We start from the raw sequence: 7,589 nt of genomic DNA on the forward strand, positions 1-7,589 counted from the left end.
CACGTGGTGACGACGATGATGATCGGCCACTTTGTTGAGCTATCGTTTGAGATGGGCCAGGTCGCTTTTGAAGAAGAGCTTCAACTGGTAAAATTAATAAAACAGTGTTCAGTTTATTGGAGAATCGGGACTCCGCGGAATTGGACGCCACAAAGGGGTGCGGTCGTGTGACGTCACAAAGGGGTGTGGTCATGTGACGTCACAAAGGGGGTTCGGTCGTGTGACGTCACGAAGGGGATCCGGTCGTGTGACGATTTTTTCCCCTCGATTCGTTGGCGTCAGGGGTTCACGGTCATCGCCTTCGGCAGTCAGTAGAGGCTGCCGTGCGGCATCCACGTCGCACAGGCGCAACTGTTTGGTGCGAGAGCCGTACCTTAGCCCCAGGCGCGGACATTCCACATTCCCATGGCGGGAGCAAGTCCGTCCTCGGCAACGACCCTGTTGGACATCCGTGAGTGCTACTGGACGTCTGCGGGAAAAGTGCTTTGTAGTTCATCGGATTCCTCCAGTGCAGATAATGGTTCCGATTCCGACCCGCCGCTGCGGTCGACTGCCCCACAACTATCTTCTTGGTTCTTTCGGTAAAGTCACGTAGAAGGGAAATAATAAAATAATAAAAATAAAACATTATATTTCTCACGACGTTTTATGTTTTATTTTTATTACTTTATTATTTCCCTTCTAACGTGACTTTACCGAAAGAACCAAGAAGATGAATCCCTGCAGTCACGAAAGCTTTAAATCGAAATTTGCCCCACAACTTGGTTCCGAGTTTTAGGCTCCCCCCCCCCTCCCCCGGCGCTTGTGAGGAGGCGGGCGGGCGGGGATTGGTTGTGCGGACGTCCTTGATGTGATGCAGCCGACACGGTGGGGGGTCGAGGAGGGGGTGGTCTCGACGGGGATTTGACGAGACCCCCTTTAGCCCCCTCTAAATCCACTCATTACAGCTCAATTACACGCGGGATTAACGGGGTCTCAATGTGGGGGGAGGCAGGGGGGTGGGGGGTCCCCTTCGAGCCCTCCCCCTGTCCCTCCCGCACTCCCCCCTGCACTGAACTTGACCATCAGCCACTCTCCTTACCACTCCTCACCATCCTCACCATCCTCACCATCCTCACCACTCCAACTCAACACGATTCCTCTCTTCCCTCATCACTCACTCGCCCCTCTTTCTCGTCTTCCTCCTCTCCTCTCTGATCTCCCTTCGCCCCCTCCTCCACCCCCATCACCCTCTCTTCACCACCCTCCTCACCACTCACCCTCCACTCACTCACCACCCACACCGCCCTCGCAATTGGACGAGGGACGATCAGTGGTCATCAGTGATCACAATCATTGATCACAATCGGTGATTGCCATCATTGATCACAATCTGTGATCAACATCGATGATCACCATCAGTGATCACAATCATTGATCACAATCTGTGATCACTATCAGTGACCACAATCAGTGATCACAATTGGCGATCAACATCGATGATCACCATCAGTGATCACAATCATTGATCACAATCTGTGATCAACATCGATGATCACTATCAGTGATCACAACCGGTGGTCACTATCAGTGACCACATTGGTGATCATCAGTGATCACAGTCGGTGATCGTAATCAGTGATCACACTCAGTGATCACAATTGGCGAGCATTGGTGATCGCCAACAGTGATCGCAATCAGTGATCATCGGTGATCGTCATGAGTGATCACCATCAGTGATCATCATTAATGATCATCATGAGTGATCACAATCAGTGATGACCATCCGTGATCACAACTGGGCCTGCTGTGTCGCTCCGCTGCGCCTTTCGATTTTTTTTTGTCTGAACGAGAAGCGGCAAGCGAAGAGCGCACAATCATTTAGGCCTGAGGCTACCTAGGGGAGGCCCACGCCAACTGTCATCGACAATAGCGCCACTTTCACGCAAATACCATGGACTGGCTGGTGGAAGACGACGACGATCATGATGATGGTGATCAAGATGATGGTGATGATGATTGATCAAGATGATGGTGATGAGTGTGTTCAATGTGATGATGGTAATGCTGCGTGATGCACAAGCACTGGTATGCCGAAAGGCCACTGCCCCGAAACGTCGTCTGTTATATCTCGTATGTATTCCTCTCCAGGCCACACACACACACGGTGTGCAATTGCCGAATGTTGCGTGCTGTTGATTTTTACTTCGATGGTGATTGGAGTGCAGGAACTCCTCCACTTACGAACGTTCGGCTTACGAACTTGTCCATATGTCGAGTTGCGTGTTCGCACCGGGAGTCGTGAGTTCAACCGCCGCGCAATAGATGGCGGTGGTGGCATCTACATCTGCAGAACGTGAAGAACCAGTGGCATCTACATCTGCAGAACGCGAAGAACCAGTGGCATCTACATCTGCAGAACGTGAAGAACCAGTGGCATCTACATCTGCAGAACGTGAAGAACCAGTGGCATCTACATCTGCAGAACGTGAAGAACCAGTGGCATCTACATCTGCAGAACGTGAAGAACCAGTGGCATCTACATCTGCAGAACGTGAAGAACCAGTGGCATCTACATCTGCAGAACGTGAAGAACCAGTGGCATCTACATCTGCAGAACGTGAAGAACCAGTGGCATCTACATCTGCAGAACGTGAAGAACCAGTGGCATCTGCAGATTATGAAGAACCAGTGGCATCTACAGGAGATTATACAACTGTTAAAGCAATTCGGCGTGTTTTGTGTACATGCCGTACATCATGTTTGGAATCTACAGGATCAAAGTTGGACTCACGAACAAAGATCTGGAAATAAACTCGTTCGTAAGTAGAGGAGTCCCTGGAGTTCGATATTGCGTATTAATATGTGTTGCGATGATGCTGCTGATGATGATGATTGTAATGTTGATGCATTTAAACGAGCTGATGATGATTGTGTTACATTTGACGATTATGATTGTTTTGATGAGTGTTATTACCGTACACGTATTGAGAAATTGAATAGTCATGCAGGCTCACTTTAGAACTCCTGTTGATGCTGATGATGGTTTGAATGTTGCTAATCATACAATTCGTGATGATGATTATGGCATTGACTGGACATAAATGGTTATGTTACAAACCTCTGCTGCTGCTGTGTATCTGAACCGGTCCTGGGCCTCCCCTAGGTTTACTAAGCCTCACATGAGTCCGTGGTGCGGTGTGCAAACATCGCCACCAGGGAGACAAAGGCGGCCGGGCGTGGTGCTGGCCACCCACCCCCACGTACCGTTCTGGCCTGGTCTTCATAGGTGCTCGTTAACAGAACTTGCCCCAACAGTCTGTGAAGGCTACCCGGGGGTTATTTGTCTTTTGTGATACCTCTGATGATGATGCTGATGATGATGACGCTGAAGATGACACGTGACGTGATGCGTGATCATTATTTGAGTGATCATGGTCGCCAAATGTCATTGACTTAATTGCCAATTTCAATGCCTCTGCCGCTGATATATTCTCGTGCATATATTCACATGTGCGCGTGTATCTCGAATACCCTGTTATATATATATAATAGTAACCTGTTATATATATAAATAGTAACCTGTTATATATATGTAGTAAGTACATCACATGAGGCTGCGTTCATGCAGTCCGTGTGTGCGCGGTGGGGAGCGGTGGCGCAGCGGTTAGCGCACTGCGCTACAAACCCGGGTGACCCGGGTTCGACTCCCGCTCTCGGCCAACACCGGGGTGACGATTATCTGAGCCGGTCCTGGACCCTCTTCCCTAGGTCGACTCAGCCTCAAACGAGTACCCGGTACTGTGTGGTAACATCGCCACTCGGGAGACAAAGGCGGCCCGGCCTGGTTGCTGGCCGGCCCACCCCCTTTCACAGGTGCTACTCACTAACAGCACTTGCCCCAACAGTCCGTCAAGGCTACACGGGGAGGGGGGCACCTTTGTCTTTGGTGTTGACGACGATGACATCGCAGCGTGACCCAGGGAGTCGGGCGGGGGGGGCGAAGTGTGAGAAACGCACCCCCCCCGTGCCCCTCCCCTCCACCCCCTCCACCCCCCCTCCCTCCCCCGGGTCTAATCAACTGATAAACGTAGCGGCCACTTGCACGGGCAGCTGTATCAACAAGTCAGCAGCCATCAGCAGCAGCAGAACCTCCCCAAACTCCTCGCCCCGACCTCCACACGCATCCCCGAAATCTCTCGCTCTCGATGGATCCACATCGCCGTCCCATCTCTCCATCCCCTGTCGCCATCGCTCTCTCTCGTTTTTTTCTTACGATCAGAGGAAACAAGAAGATGCTCGGCGTAGTCGGCACTTTGCTTCGTTCATCGTTTCGGGTTTTTTGTTTCACTGCTTTGCTTTATGTGCCCCCCCCCCCCCCTTTTTTAAATGAAAGATTTCAAGAAAGATTTCACGCTCTTCTCTCCTCCTTCTTACCCCTTATCTCTCTCTACCCCCTCTCTCTACCCCCCTCTCTCTCTACCCCCTCTCTCTACCCCCCCCCCCTCTCTCTCTACCCCCCCCCCCCCTCTCTCTCTCTACCCCCTATCTCTCTACCCCCTCTCTCTCTACCCCCTCTCTCTCTACCCCCTCTCTCTCTCTCTGCCCCCTCTCCCGCCCCTCTCTCTCTACTCTATGTCCCCCAACTTTTCTATGCAATATTTGAAGAATTTGTTTTTATTACGACAAGTGCTGCATCTGCACCCAGCCCTTCTCTCCATCCCCTCTCCGTGCCCCCCTTGAACCCCCCCCCCCCAAAAGCACCACCCTCCCCCCCGCCCGGTCCCATGGGCTGCTGTCAATTAAGCGCGAGTAATTACGAGTGCAGAATTGGCCAGCGGTAATTACGCGCGCGTCTATTTTGGAAGTTTGGGGAGGCGAGTGTGGAACGGAGGTTGATGGAGTGGAGAGTGGGGCACGTGGGTGGGTGTGTGTCTATGTGTGTGTGTGTCTATGTGTGTGTGTGTGTCTGTGTGTATGTATGTGTGTGTGTGTCTATGTGTGTGTGTCTGTGTGTGTGTGTCTGTGTGTGTCTGTGTGTGTGTCTATGTGTGTGAGTGTATCTGTGTGTGTCTATGTGTGTATGTCTGTGTGTGTGTCTATGTGTGTGTGTCTGTGTGTGTGTGAGTGTCTGTGTGTGTCTATGTGTGTATGTGTGTCTATGTGTGTGTGAGTGTGTTTATCACTTCACCCCCCCCAACTCCCAAATCGGTGATGGGGCAGTTGTGGAGAGAGTGGAGAGTTTCCCCTACCTGGGCAGTGTGCTCATGACCGGCTCCGGTTTGGCAGCGGAGGTCTCACTCCGAATCAGTCGAGCGGCAATATCTTTTCATCGGTTGCGTAACGCTGTGTGGAAGCTGCCTGGTCTGTCGCTCCGCACGATGCTTCAGGTCTTCTCGGCCACAGTCATTCCCTCCCTTCTCTACGCTTGCGAGACGTGGACCCCCCTTCGCCGGTTGTAAACATTTAGGCTGGCCTGCCTACGATCCATCCTGGGTTTAACCAGGTTGGATTGTGTGAGGAGCTCACAAATCCTTGAAAGATCTGGGCAAAGTCCCATCGGTGAGCTCCTCCAGCAGGCAAGGCTGCGTTGACTGGGTCATGTAGCCCGCATGCCCTGCCACCGCATGCCTAGACAGCTTTTGTTCGGCCGGATCGAGGGGGCTAAACGGGCGCAGCACGGGCTAGAGAAGAGATGGAGTGATGTGGTGCAAGAGCACGTGGAGCTGAGTGGACTTGCCGATGACTGGTACCAGCGGTGTCAAGATCGGCCTCTGTGGAGGAGGCTCGTGAAGGACGCTGCTACTGGGCAGTTGGAGGCAGTCGCCCTCCAACAACAACGGAGGGCTGAGGAGCGACGCTCACAACAGCGAGCGGAGTGCCGGGTGGCTAAAGCACAGCAAGTTGGCACAGTAGGGGGCACAGGTGGTGCATCAGCCAGTCATCTCAGTCATCTCAGTCAGTCGACCCGTGGCACCTGCTGGGTCTGCCCCGTGACCTCCTGCTGTTAGCGAGCAGCACCTATGAACGCCGGCACGGCACACGAGGGGGTGGGTGGCCAACACCACGCCCGGCCGCCTTTGTTTACACATCGCACCAGGTACTCACTTGAGGCTGAGTCGACCTAGGGGGAGGGCCCAGGATCGGTTCATATAATCGTCACCCGTGTTGGCCGTGAACGGGAATCGAACCCGGGTCGCGTGGTTCGTAGCGCAGCGTCGCGCTCACCGCTACACCACCGCTACCCGCTTCACACAGATACGCGGACACACACACACACACAGACACACAGGCACACACATAGACACACAAACACACATAGACACACAAACACACATAGACACACAGACACACACAGACACACATAGACACACACACACACAGACACACAGACACACATAGACACACACAGACACACACACGCGAGGTTGACATTCCAACGCTTTGAGGCTGTGCGACAGTGACTGAGTGGGACTCCTTTGCGGGGAGCGGTGGCGCAGCGGTTAGCGCTACGCCGCGCTACGAACCCGGCAACGCGAGTTCGATTCCCGCTCACGGCCAACGCCGGTGACGATTACCTCAACCGGTCCAGCCCCGCCCCTAGGTTGACTCAGCCTCAAATGAGTACCTGGTGTAGTGTGTATGCATCGCCACTGGGGAGACAAAGGCGGCCGGGACTGGTGCTGGCCACCCACCCCATTGTGTGCCGTTCTGGCCTTAATAGGTGCCCGCTAACAGCACTTGCCCCAACAGTCTGTTAAGGCTTCTTTGCGTGTTGCGTTTGGAGTTGCCGGAAAGCAGTGGGGGGTGGGGGGTGCCGTGAGTTGCTGGGAGCTGGAGGAAGTTCCTGGGGAGGAGCTCACCCCCCCTCCTCCTCCCTCACCCCTCCTCCTCCTCCCCGCTCACCCCTCCTTCTCACCCCTCCTCGCTCACCCCTCCTCCTCCTCACCCCTCCTCCTCCTCCCTCACCCCTCCTCCTCCCCGCTCACCCCCTCCTCCTCACCCCTCCTCCTCGCTCACCCCTCCTCCTCCTCACCCCTCCTCCTCCCTCACCCCTCCTCCTCCTCACCCCTCCTCCTCCCTCACCCCTCCTCCTCCTCCCTCTCCTCCTCCCTCCCCTCCTCCTCCTCCCCCCTCCCCTCCTCCTCCCCTCCTACCCCTCCTCCCCCTCCTCCTCCTCCCCCTCCTCCTCCCTCACCCCTCCTCCTCCTCGCTCACCCTTCCTCCTCCCCCTCCCCGCTCACCCCTCCTCCTCCCCCTCCCTGCTCACCCCTCCTCCTCCCCCTCCCTCACCCCTCCTCCTCCTCCCCTCCTCCCCCTCCTCCCCCTCCTCCTCCTCCACCCCTCCTCCACCTCCCCCCTCACCCCTCCGCCTCCCCCTCCACCCCTCCTCCACCTCCCCCCTCACCCCTCCTCCTCCTCCCCGCCATCCACGTGAAACGTGAGGACAACGCTCATAGCCCTGCAACTCTGCGAGCAGCGCCGCGGGACGAGTCTCTCGGGGAGACGCAGAGACACAGAGACACAGAGAGACACAGGGACACAGAGACACAGGGACACAGAGACACAGAGACACAGGGACACAGAGACACAGGGACACAGAGACGCAA

This window comes from Lampetra planeri, chromosome 38 (genome assembly GCF_965212315.1).
Source record: "Lampetra planeri chromosome 38, kcLamPlan1.2.h2, whole genome shotgun sequence".
Lineage (NCBI taxonomy): Eukaryota > Metazoa > Chordata > Hyperoartia > Petromyzontiformes > Petromyzontidae > Lampetra > Lampetra planeri.